The 13,101-nt window shown below is 36.9% G+C and overlaps 1 protein-coding gene across 1 annotated transcript in view; it reads left to right on the plus strand.

Annotated features, from left to right (window-relative positions):
• The window catches only part of CKAP5 (cytoskeleton associated protein 5), a 138,362-nt gene that overhangs the window by 4,184 nt on the left and 121,077 nt on the right, over positions 1-13,101 (plus strand). The window lies entirely within an intron of this gene.

Genomic DNA, 13,101 nt, shown 5'->3' on the forward strand with positions numbered 1-13,101 from the left:
AAACTGGCACAATCACTTTTACCTCATTTTTCTTTTTCATTTATCTCATAGCATTTATTGTTTGCTTGTATATTGTGTGATTTCCTCACAGCATGTAAGTACCCTGAAAGCAGAGAACAGATTTTTCTATCTTGTGATCACAGTGCCTTAAACGATGCCTAGAACAAATGCTCAAAATATTTTTTGGACAAAATTGAATAAAACTGGTATAGTGTCCTCTGTAGTGATAAAGACAGTACGTAACTAACCAATTGGATGTGTTACTGTGTCTTTGGATGTAAGCAGTATCTCTACAGACTAATTTGGAAAATCTTTAACTAAGAAAACCAGAAAAAATCATAATTTTATATTTGTGTCAATTGGGTGATGAGATCTATTTTTTTTTAATTCAGTCTACAGAATAATTGAAAGAATAGTATCAAGAATACTCATATACTATCTTTACTTAGATTAATCAGTTTCAATGTTTTGCCACATTTGCTTTCTCTCTCTATACATTTGTGAAGATTGTATATATGTACACAAACTTTTTTTCTGAACCATTTAGCAGTCCTTTACGAATAACATTCTCCTGACCCCACCGTCCCTTTTTTTGATCCAGAATCCAGTTAAGGTTCACATATTGTATTTGGTTGTTATGTCCTTAGTCTCTTTTATTCTACAACAGTTTTCTAATTTTAAAAGAATTAAATTTATTTTTTAAGAACAGTTTTAGATTTACAGAAAAATTCAGCAGATAGTACAGAAAGTTCCCATATGCTCCCTTTCCCCTTCCTCTAGTTTCCCAGTTATAACATCTTCTGTTATTATGTGATATTTGTTACAATTGATGAAATAATATCAATACATTATTATTAACTAAAGCCCATAGTTTATTTGGATTTCCTTAGTTTTTACCTAATGTCCTTTTTTATTTAGGACCCCATCCAGAATACCACATTACATTTAGTTGTTTTAACCCCTTAGGCTCTTCTGGGCTTTGACAGTTTTTTACAGACTTCCCTTGTTTTCAATGACCTTGACAGTTTTGAGGAGTATATTATAGTGTCAGATGTCCCTCTTTTGGAATTTGTCTGATGTTTTTCTCATGATTAGACTGAAATTATGGTGTGAGGGAGAAAGATCACAGAGGTAAGGTGCCTTTTTCATCACATCTGATGTATCAAGGTTACATTCTATCAACATGATTTACGACTGCTGATAATTGACCTTGATCACGTGGCTGAAGTAGTGTTTGTCAGGTCTCTCCACTGTAAAATTACTCTTTTTTCCCCCCTTTTCCATACTTTACTGTTTGGAGGAAAGTCACTGTGCAGCCCATACTTCAGGAGTTATGTTCCTCTTCTTTGAGGGCATAGTTTCTACATATTTATTTGGAATTCTCTTCATGGGAGATTTGTCTTTTCTCCTCTATTTATTAATTTAGTCAATCCTTAATTTTTATCAGTGTGGACTCAGGGATATTTATTTTATACTTTGGGTTATATTCCAATACTATTTTATTTCTTTTGTTGCTCAAATTCTTCCTGCTTTAGCCATTGGTAGAAGCCCTTTGACCCACCCTCATCAATTCTTTTTAAGCACTTCCTTACTTTCTGGTACCACAGGATGCTTTAACCTCATCATGTATATTTCCTGCACCTGTTCTAGAATCAGCCATTTCTCTAAGGAGTCGTGGTTCCTTTTATTGGAAAGTGGTATTTAAAATCAAGACCTGGGCACTAGATGTGCTCATTGCTGCCAGGGTGTCTCAGCTGTCAGAGCAAAGAAAGACATATATATATATTACCATGCATGTATAGCCATGTATCTATAAATAGTGATTTATGTGGCCATCTGTATATATATTAAGTTAAATGAGTTTTTGCTGATAATCTCCAACTCTTATCCATGGATCATTCTAGCCTACTCCCTTGCTGAATCTGTAAATCTCCACTCCAACAGTGAAAAATCTGGCTCCCACCATCTGCTATTCATTTACTTAGTGGTTCATTTCCAGTATACATGTGTAGCAGTATCAGAATTGTATAACCCTATGAGAAGTAACTTTATCAACTAGAGTACAGTGCTTATGTGCAGCTCCTTTTGCCTCTCGTCATACAGTCTCCTTTCATGTCCAAAGTTACTTAGGTGAGCACTCCTTCCTCACCCCCTCCCTTCATGAGATTGTTTCATACATTTCTAATATAGTTAGATACCCTTGTCACAGCCTACATTCTTTCCTGGGATCACCTAACCTCTGAAATTATTTATTTTTGATATGCACACATTAAAGTTTACTCTTTGTATTGTAAGGTTCTATAGGATTTGCAAATACATAATGTCATGTATCCACCACTATAATATATAGAATATATTCATCACCCTTAAAATCATCTGTGCTTCACCTATTCATCCCTTCCCTTCTCCCCTCAGATAACTGGGAGCTCTTATCTTTTTACTGTGCCTATAATTTGCCATTTCCAGAATGTCATATAGCTGGAATCATACAGTATGTAGCCTTTTCAAACTGGCTTCCTTTTCTTAGTAATATGCATGTGAGGTTTCTCTGTGTCTTTTTGTGACTTGATAACTCATTTCTTTTTATTGCTGATTATTTATTTTATGGATGTTCTATAGTTTGCTTATCCATTCACCTATTTAAGGACATCTTGGTTGCTTCTAGTGTTTGACAGTTGTGAATAAAGCTATTTTAAACATTTCCGTGCAGGTTTTTGGGTGGACATTGGGTAAATACTTAGAAGTGCAATTGTTGGAGCATATGGTAAGACTATATTTAGTTTTTTTATTAATTTGATTTTATTGCGATATATTCACAAACCATACGGTCATCCACAGTATACAGTCAGTTGTTCACATTAACTTTATATTGTTGTGCATTCATCAGCAATTTTTGGACATTTTCTTTACCATGCAGAAAAAGAATAAAAATTAAAATTAAAGTAAAAAAGAGTACCCCAAACATCCCATACCCTCCCGCCCCTCCCTATTATTCATTTACTTTTTGTCCTCATTTTTATGCTCATCTGTCCATACACTGGATAAAGGGATTAGGAGCCACAAGATTTTCACAATCACATGGTTACACAGTGTAAGCTGTATAGTTATATAATCGTCTTCAAGCATCAAGGCTACTCGGTTGCAGTTCAGCAGTCTCAGGTATTTACTTCTAGCCACTCCAATACACTAAAAATTAAAAAGGGATATCTATATAATGTGTAAGAATAACCTCCATAATGACCTCTCGACTCGATTTGAAATCTCTCAGCCACTGAAACTCTATTTTTTAATGCATTTTTTTATTGTGAACTTTAACATGTATACATAACAATGATAACTTTCAAAGTATTATTTAACAGCTAATTAGCAAATTTCAAAGAATATCATGGGTCACTGTTCTACAACTTCAGCTATTTCCATTATTGTAAAATATAATATGCATACAGAAATGTATTAACTTTCGATGTACAGCTAAACAAGCAGTTATATAGGTAATTTCAGAAATTTTTATGCGTTACAGTTCCACAGTGAAACTCTATTTTGTTTCATTTCTCTTCCCCCTTTTGGTCCAAGAAGGTTTTCCCAATCCCGTGATGCCAGGGCCAAGCTCATTCCCGCTAGTCATGTTTCATGTTGCCAGGGAGAATTACACCTCTGGGAGTCCTGTCCCACATAGTGAGGATGGCAGTGCATTTACCTGCAGAGTTGGCTTAGGGAGAGAGACCGCATCTGAACAACAAAAGTAGTTCTCTGGGGGTGACTCTTAGGTACCATTATAAGTAGGCTTAGCCTCTCCTTTGCAGTAACAAGCTTCATAAGGGCAAGCCCCAAGACTGAGGACTTGGCCTACTAGTATGGTAGCTCCCAATGCTTGCGAGAATATCAGGAGTTCCCCAGGTGGGGAAATTTAATATTTCAACATTTTTCCCCAGGCCCTCAAGGTGGCTTTGCAAATACTTTTTATTCTCTGGCCAAATTATTCAGGGATGTATCAGGGTTTTGTGCTAACCTGTACAAATGAACCAGATCTCACCCCCATTCAAGTTTCCACATCATTATGGTGTTTGAATAAACTGACCATATGTGTTAAGTTGTATAGCGTGCTACAGAAATACAGATTTTCCACCAAATAAACATCTCTTCTTTTGGTCTCACACAGAAGTTGAAGTTTTAAATCACCATCAATGTCCTCCTTTACCCTTTAGTCTTATTTACCTTAGTGCTAACCAAGTCCGTTTCTTTCATATCTCTAATTGAAATCTGATCTCTTTTTCAGACACTTTAACATTTGCTATATGGGGTAACACTGACATTCATAGCTGCCGAACTCTGGCTCTGAGTCTCAGGTGTCATACAGATACCCAGAGTTCCAGGGAACAACCAGTTATACACAAAGATCTCAGCATCTCAGAATTTAGGAATAGCCATTTCAACTCAGGAATAGATGTAACTGCTGTAAGAGCTTACAGTCTGGGAATGTTCACAGTAAGCCTTCCCCTGACAACCCATGCTCTTAGATTCAATCCTCAGAGTTTGCACATTGTAGTTGGTCCAGATTAGTGAGGCATTATAATGTTTGTCTTTTCATTTCTGGTTTATTTCACTTAACATACTGTCCTTAGTGTCCATTCACCTAGTTGCATATCTCACAACTTCATTCCTTCTTGTAGCAGCTCAATATTCCATTGTATGTATACACTACAGTCCGCCATTGCATTTCCATGAGTCAGTGTACCCTTTGGCCATCTCTTCTATTGTGCGTTTCATTCCCCTAAGTTCTGCCATTTGTTTTTTTTTTTTAATTCAGTTTTATTGAAATACATTCACACACCATACAATCATCCATGATATACAATCCACTGTCCACAGTATGATAACATAGTTATGCATTCATCACCACAATCTATCTCTGAACATTTTCCTTACATCAGAAAAAACCAGAACAAGAATAAAAAATAAAAGTGAAAAAAGAACACCCAAATCATCCCCCCATCCCACCCCATTTGTCCTTTAGTTTTTATCCCCATTCCTCCACTCATCCATACACTAGATGAAGGGGGTGTGATCCACAAGGTCTTCACAATCACACTGTCACCCCTTGTAATCTACATTATTATATAATTGTCTTCAGGAGTCCAGACTGCTGGGTTGGAGTTTGGTAGTTTCAGGTATTTACTTCTAGCTATTCCAATATATTAAAGCCTAAGAGGTGTTATCTATATAGTGCATAAGAATGTCCACCAGAGTGACCTCTCAACTCCATTTGAAGTCTCAGCCACTGAAACTATTTCGTCTCATTTTGCATCCCCCTTTTGGTCAAGAAGATACTCTCAGTCCCACGATGCCAGGTCCACATTCATCCCCGGGAGTCATACTCTGCGTTGCCAGGGAGATTTACACCCCTGGGAGTCGGGTCCCACGTAGGGGGGAGGGCAGCGAGTTCACCTGTCGAGATGGCTCAGTTAGAGAGAGAGAGGGCCACATCTGAGCAACAAAGAGGTACTCAGGGGGAGACTCTTAGGCACCATTCATACAAGTTTAGACTCTCCTTTGTGGTAATGAGCTTCATAAGAGTTATATTCACATACCATACATTTATCCACAGTGTACAATCAGTTGTTCATGGTATCATCATAAAGTTGTGCATTTATCACCACAATCAGCACTTGAACATACTGATTACTACAAGAAAAAAAATTTTTTTTTTTAGCAATAAGAAAAAATGATAAAAAGAAAAATAACATGTCATACAATACAATATCCTAGTAAGGACAGCAAATAACACCACTACCAAGAATCCCATATTACTCCCCTATATCCCCCTCTCATATACATTTAGCATTGGCATATTGCCTTTGTTACATTTAATGGAGGTATATTACAATGTTACTGTTGACCATAGACTCCAGTTTGCTTTGATTATGTTTTTTCCTGAATACCATCCCTTTTTCAAATTTCTACATGGTTGACATTCATTTTCTTTCCCACATGCAAAAACATTTTTATATTTGTATATTTAGTAACAGTCATTGGCCACTCCAGTTTTTGCCACGTTATACAGTCCCAGTCTTTATCATCTATCTTTACCTCTGGTGTCACACATTCTCCTATCCCACCTCTTTCAGCTTTACTCAAGGATATCTTTGTTCGGTGTACTTACAATACCGTGCTACCATCACAAAGTATTATGGTATCTATTTCTGGATCTATGCAGTCAATCCTAAACATTCTGTAGTCCTTCAGCATCAAATGGCTGATCTCTGCCCTCTTTCTATCTCCTGGTCGCCTGTGTTGTCAGCTTTTAACTCCCAAAGTTTGTTCATTAATGTCTGTTCATATTAGTGAGACCATACAGAATCTGTCCTTTTGTTTCTGGCTAACTTCACTCAACATAATGTCCTCAAGGTTCATCCACATTATTACATGATCCATGTCTTTGTTCTGTCTTACAGCTGCATAATACTCCATCATGTGTATATACCACAGTTTGTTTATCCACTCGTCCTTTGATGGACGTTTGGGCTGTCACATTTTCTTTCAACTTGATTTGATTTAGCATGTTTGTTTGAACATCTTTAGTTGTTTCAGCTGTTGATTCTTGGTTGAGATGTTAGTTTGTTCCTTTGACTGGGCCATATCTTTGTGTTTCCTGGTGTGGCTTGTGATTTTTTGCTGTCTAGGCATCTGATTTTTTTTGTTTAGTTTATTTTGGAGGTTGTTTTCTCTCTTTTGCCTTGGGTTTTCTTGTTGGTTTTCTTTGATGTCTGTATTTCTTTGTTTCTCTCATTGGGCAGTTGTCAGATTGCCTCTGCCCCCTATTTTTCCCCCCAAATCAGGCACCCACCATGGGCTGCCACAGGGATGGGAGGTAGGCACTGGGCACTCCAGGAAGTTCACTGTGTGTGGTAATATAGATCTGCTGGCTTCCAGTGCTGCTCTGTTTTCTCCTTGCCATTAAGACCTGGGTTTGTTTTAGCGCCCTGCTTTAACAGTTGTGTTGTCTGTATGTCTCAGCCAAAACAGGGCTGAGTTTCTGTGCAGGACATGTAGACCAGCTCTTGTGGTCCTAATAAAGGGTCTGGAGCATCTTTATACCTTTGCTCTTTCCAGACTGTCCAGCTGATGGCACTGCTCATGCTTTGCCTCCAAGCTCAAGCTGTGTCTAAACAGGTGAGCTGAAAGTGCAGGATTTCTGTGCGCTCACTTCACCAGCCAAAATCTGGCTCCATGTGATGCTACACCTGTGCCCGAGTACTCTCTCAGCTGACCCAGTACTCCAGCCACCCCAAGGCAAGGAAATGGCCACCGACTGCTGCTTCCTTCAAGGGTGGGGGAAGGATTTTCAGATCTAGGGCTGGAAACACAGTCTCTGTCCATGTTTTCTCAGTCTCTTTGTCCTTCACTGACTTGGGCCTTAAAATGTCCTCCCATGTCTCCCAGATCTTCAAACAGTGGGGTATGTCTCACTGCTGTGAAAGATTTTAAAATCTTTGTCCTTGGTGGGAGGGGTCCCATTAGGGGGAGGGAGAGGAACCGCTGGTCTGGGATGGAAGATTCCTACCTGATACTTCTCTCTCTTCAATTTGGCATCTGTGGTGTCTTCTCCAGTCTATATCCTTCTGCAGAGTTTCAGACAATTCAGAATTGTCCTTTTTTCGTTGAATCTGTGGAGAGGGGTTTTCAGTAGTTGTTTATATTGCCATGTTGATGACATCACCCCTCTATATTTAGTTTTGTAAGAAATACCAAACTGTCTTCCAAAGTGGATGTACCATTTTGCATTCCCACCAGCAGTGAATGAGAGTTCCTGTTGCTCTGCATCCTTGACAGCATTTGGTATTATCAGTTTCTTGGCTTTTAACCATTCTAGTAGGTGTGTAGTGCTTCCACTTTTAAAGATGTCTGATTTTCATGACATTAACTTTTTTTGAAGAGAAATGATAGTTATTTTAAAGGAAACTGTTTAAATGAGGTTTTTGTTTTAGCACAATTTTAGATTTACAGAAAGTTGCAAAGATAATACTGAGATTTCCCTTATACCTCTCACTCAGTTCCCCCTATTATTAACATCTTGCATGGTAACATTCATGAAAATTAAGAAACCAACATTAGTACATCATATTAACTGAACTCCAGTTTTTGTTTGGATTCCACTGTTTTTTGTTGTTGTTAACGTCCCCTTTCTGTTCCAGGATTCATTCCAGAGTACCAAGCTGCATTTCGTTATCATCTCACCTTATACTTTGGTCTGTGAGAGTTTCTCTGTTTTGTTTTGTTTTGTTTTCTTGTTTTTTAAGACTTTGACAATTTTGAGGAGTACTGGTCAGGTATTTTGTAAAGTATCCCTCTTTTTGGGGTTGTCTGATGTTTTTCTCATCATTAGACTAAAGTTAGGCATTTTGGAAAGATTACCACAGAACACTGTCATGTGAGTACATGATATCCATAACGTCATTGGAGATGTGAATTGTAAGGTCATGTTTGCCAGGTTAAGTAGTAAAGTTACTGTTTTTCCCTTTCTATACTCTATTCTTTGGAAATGAGTCACTAAGTCTAGCCTACTCTCAAAGTAGCAGGAGAAATTAAGTTCCACTTACTGAAGTGGAGAGTATCTACATATATTTGTAATTTTGTAAGAAATATTTGTCTCTTTACTCCCCATTTATTTCTTTATTCAACCATTTATATCAGTGTATATATTTGGCTGATGTATATTTATATTTTACTTTGGATTATAATCCAATACTTGTTTTTTTGGCTCAGATTGTTCCAACATTGATCATTGGGAGTTCTTTCAGGTTGACTTCTGTGTCCCTTTGACATTCCCCCTCCTTTTGTTTTGAACGCATTTTTACTTTGTGGTACTACAAGATGTTCTGGGCTCATCTTGTGTATTTCCTGCCCTAGTCCTAGAATCAGCCATTTCTCCAAGAAACCCTGGTTCCTTTTATTGGACATAGTATTTAGAACTGAAGATCTGGATGTTGGGTATGCTCATTGCTACTGGTGTATCATTGTTCCTAGGCCCTCTCAGCAGACAGAGCTAGGTAATACATGTGTGAATTCTAAGCTATGTGTGTATATGTGTATGTATATATGCATATATCTATAATTGTTTCTGTATCTTTCTGTGTGTATTTATTTTAAGCTAATCATGAGCTCATATAGATGTCTCTGACTTTTGGAGGAAACTTATGCCCTAAATAAATGTTCCCTTTTGATTCACTTTTTACCGAGATCTAACGTCTCTTCCCCCACCCCCTTCCTGATATCTCCTTTAAGTTCCACAGAAAACATAGTTTCTTTGACATGGTAGCAGTGATTATTTGTTCCTGGCACATGATCTTTGTTTAGAGATGCTTTAAAGCATAAATTCTGACTCATTTGGAATGGTCATATATTTCTGGCACAGATGTGATGGCAGATAAGACATGATGACCTGTCTCTTCAAACATGATGGTTATTTTATTCCGAGATAAGAAATCTACCTTAGATATTACCACAGATAACTAGAAGCAATAACTTGATCACAAGATTGAGAAAGGAAAGCTACAAAATATAAAGCATTAAAACTCAAAAGAGGTGGGTAAACAAATTGTAGTATTTGCATACCAAATGAGCTATTCAGCCATAAAAAGGAATGAAATACTATACATGCTACAATGTAGATGAACCTTGAAAACATTATGCTAAAGTTACATATTGTGTTGTTCTCTTATAAATAACAGAATAGATAAATCCATAGAGACAGAATGCAGATTGGTGTTCGCCAGGGAATGGAAGGAGGTGGCGAAGGAGCGTCTGCTTAATGGGTACAGATTTCCTTTTGGGGTGATAGAAATATTTTGGAACTACATAGAGATGGTACTTGTACAACATTGTGAATGCACTGTCACCGAATTGTTCATTTAAAATAGTTAATTTTATGTTATGTGAGTTTCACATCAATGTATTTTTTTTAATGGAGGGGGACCTCAAAAGAGCCACATTGGGACCATTTTTTACTTTGGTGCAGAGTTTACCTCTGTAGCTGTAGACTTGAGGATATCAATGAATTGATTGTTCAGATGGAAAATCCTGAAAAGTTTAAATGATTATCAGTATACTTTGTTTAGGAAGGTTGGAAGGCTTATACTTTTTCTTAGATTTCTATGAAAACAGTTTGTGTTAAATAACTGATGTTACAGGGATAAACCTCTGATACCTGGTAAACTTAGCTGTCTAGAACATCGCATTTCCTAATCAGTTTTGCTGTGAAATTTTTTCCTTTTTTGTGTTTGTTTGCAGTGCTTGTTTCTATTATTTCGTGTCCTCCTCCACTTGCAGTATGAAGTCTCTTGTTTGTAGATTTTAGGAATTTTGTCAGTACTGTGATTCCATACTTTTTTGTTTGGCCTTTTTTTTATGTGATACATGCCTTTTAAAAAAAATATATCATGAAAACAATCCTAGTCTATAACTAGTGTGGGTGCTGCATTTGGGAGTAAATGTCAGATTCCATATCAAAAATCCCTGAACAGTAAGTAAAAAAATTTTAAGCGTTGAAAGACTGCCTGCTTATTTTGAGCAATGTTAAATATGGGAGGCCCCTCCAAAAAAATATGAACAGTGCCCAGGAGTATTACCAAATGGCATTTGGCTTGTTTAGCTAATAGTGAACCTGCTCTTTGTAGGACAAAAAGGAATAGATAAAAAGGAATAGAAGCAGTTTGTTTTAGACCAGAGAAGACTTGCTTTTACTTGTTCCTGAAAGTCCTAACCTAATTTAGGCTTTTCTTGGACTAGAAGGCTGAAATATGACTTTGGTTAAGTCTGAATTTCAGTCTAAAATCCCTAAATGTCTCTGGGATGATGATTATAATATGAATACAGTAATGATAGCTACTATACTGAGTGTTTAGTATTTACCAGAAAATCTGTTAGTACTGTTTACTTGCATAAAGTCACTTGGGTCTGTATGATCTGGTCCTTTACAGTCTGCCCTTCTCTCTCAGCCTTTTTGGCCACATGGGCATGTCTGTTCTTTGCTCTTGCCTAGCTCTTTCAGGCCTTTACACGCATACCTGAAGCATTCTCTGATATCCACTGTTATGTCTTTGCCTGTCTAATCCCTATTAATTCCTTTTGTTCTCAGCCTGAGTATTGCTTTCTCAGGAGATTTTTCCTGACTACCCAGTCTAGATTTGATGCCTCTGTCAAACCATCTTCTAAAATCCTGGTGTAGGGCCACTGTATTGCACAATCTGTATTCACAGCACCTAGCTGAATGCCTAGCGCAGAGTAGCTTCACGTGATCTGACAAATACAAATGTATTTGTGGACAGCAGAATATGAACATTTGGGGAGATTCTTAACATGAACAAGCAGTAATCTCATTTAATCTTCATAACAACAATTTTTAGTTGACTCTCTCGTTAGGCAAATTACTTAAACTCTGTGCCTTCCTAATACATGAATTGTCATTTTCTCATGTTCTCTTCCAGTTTTTAACCAAATGCATGTAATATTTATTGTCATTTTCTAAACAGTTTCCACTTTGTATGTTAAGGAGAATTCTACTACCTGGCAAATTGTTGAATTATGAAGGTTTTACATGCAGTTTAATCTCTTATATGCCGTAGGAAAGAAAAGGAAGCAGTAACTGAAGTAAGATGGACTATGTTTGGACTGTGACATTTGCTAACAAATTCAGGAATTATTCAGGAATATTTGTATAAAATGTCTATGCATTTGGGGACAAAAAATAGAAATCCCAATAATCTTGAGCTCTAATATCTGAGACTAAGCTGTAGAATCAGTGGATTTTTTTCTCTAATTTTTAATTCATTAGTAAGCACGGCAGTGGATTATTGTGCATTTGTGTGTGCATGTGGGTACATGCACTCACTGTGCTGTGCTCATTGAGATTATCTAGACTCCTGTATCACTAGGATGCTATACAACAGAAAGTGTTGGCCATGACTTTTGGGATAAATATTTATTGAGTACCTATTTTGTATCACACTCTGGGAGAAAAAGCTAATTAAGATACATTCTAGCTTTTGCCCTTGAGGTGCTCATAGTCTAGTGGGGAAGACTGATTTGCAAACCATTATTTTCAGAACACTGTGATAAATTTGGGGATATAATGAAAGAAGGTCTTTATTACCTAATTGAAAAGTATTATTAGGAGTTAAATGTATTTTAGAATGAGATTGTCAGGCAGTTCAATATCAGACTATTCTAGTCCTAGTTGCTCTTCATGGCCACCTTAGCTTAGTATTCTCTCTTAGACCTCTGTTCCCTGGTAGAACAATCTTCATGCCTGTTTTGGAATATGAATTTCTACTTGAACCCCTGTTTGGAATCAGAGGTGTTAGGGTACTTACAAATGGTCTTTAGCCTCACTAAATTGATTTCCATACTAGGCTGCGTAATGGTTTAAAGCTTTAGTAAGGTCTGCTTATTCACTTAGATTAAATGGAAGAATACAGGCTTAATAAACCTTAAATCTTTCCTGTCAGTATGATGGAGACACAAAATGCAGCCAATCCTTGGAAGCTGAGATTGAAAAAAATTCTTCCTATGAAAAGAAAATTAGAGCTCATTGATATATAAAGGATTTCTCAGAGATCAAGACTTCCTGAGATATCAATGCACTTTCTACTAGACTTATCTCAAGGACTCTTCATATTAAACCAGATAACTGTGCATCAGAGTTGTATTTGCCTGCAAGATTTCTTTACCTTCATAGATTTGTAGTGAATTCTTGGCTGATTTTTTTTTTTTTTTTTTGTAGTATATAACAAGTATGCCTTAGAAGTGATAACTTTCCAAATGCACTTTAACAATTAGTTAGAGAGCAAACTTTTAGAATATTATGGGTTACAGTTCCATAGTTTCAATTATTTCCTTATTGTGAAATACAGCATGTACCAGAAAATAGTATCTTTCCAAGTATGATTTAACAAGTAGTTACATAGGAAATTTCCAAAGTTGTTATGAGCTACAGTACCATACTTTTAGTTATTACCTTATTGTGAAACATAACATATATACAAAAAGTTGATAGCCCAATTTCAGGAGGCCCAGGACAGGTGAGGTTTGTGGTAAAATCCAGAT

Source organism: Choloepus didactylus, chromosome 6, assembly GCF_015220235.1.
Source record: "Choloepus didactylus isolate mChoDid1 chromosome 6, mChoDid1.pri, whole genome shotgun sequence".
Lineage (NCBI taxonomy): Eukaryota > Metazoa > Chordata > Mammalia > Pilosa > Megalonychidae > Choloepus > Choloepus didactylus.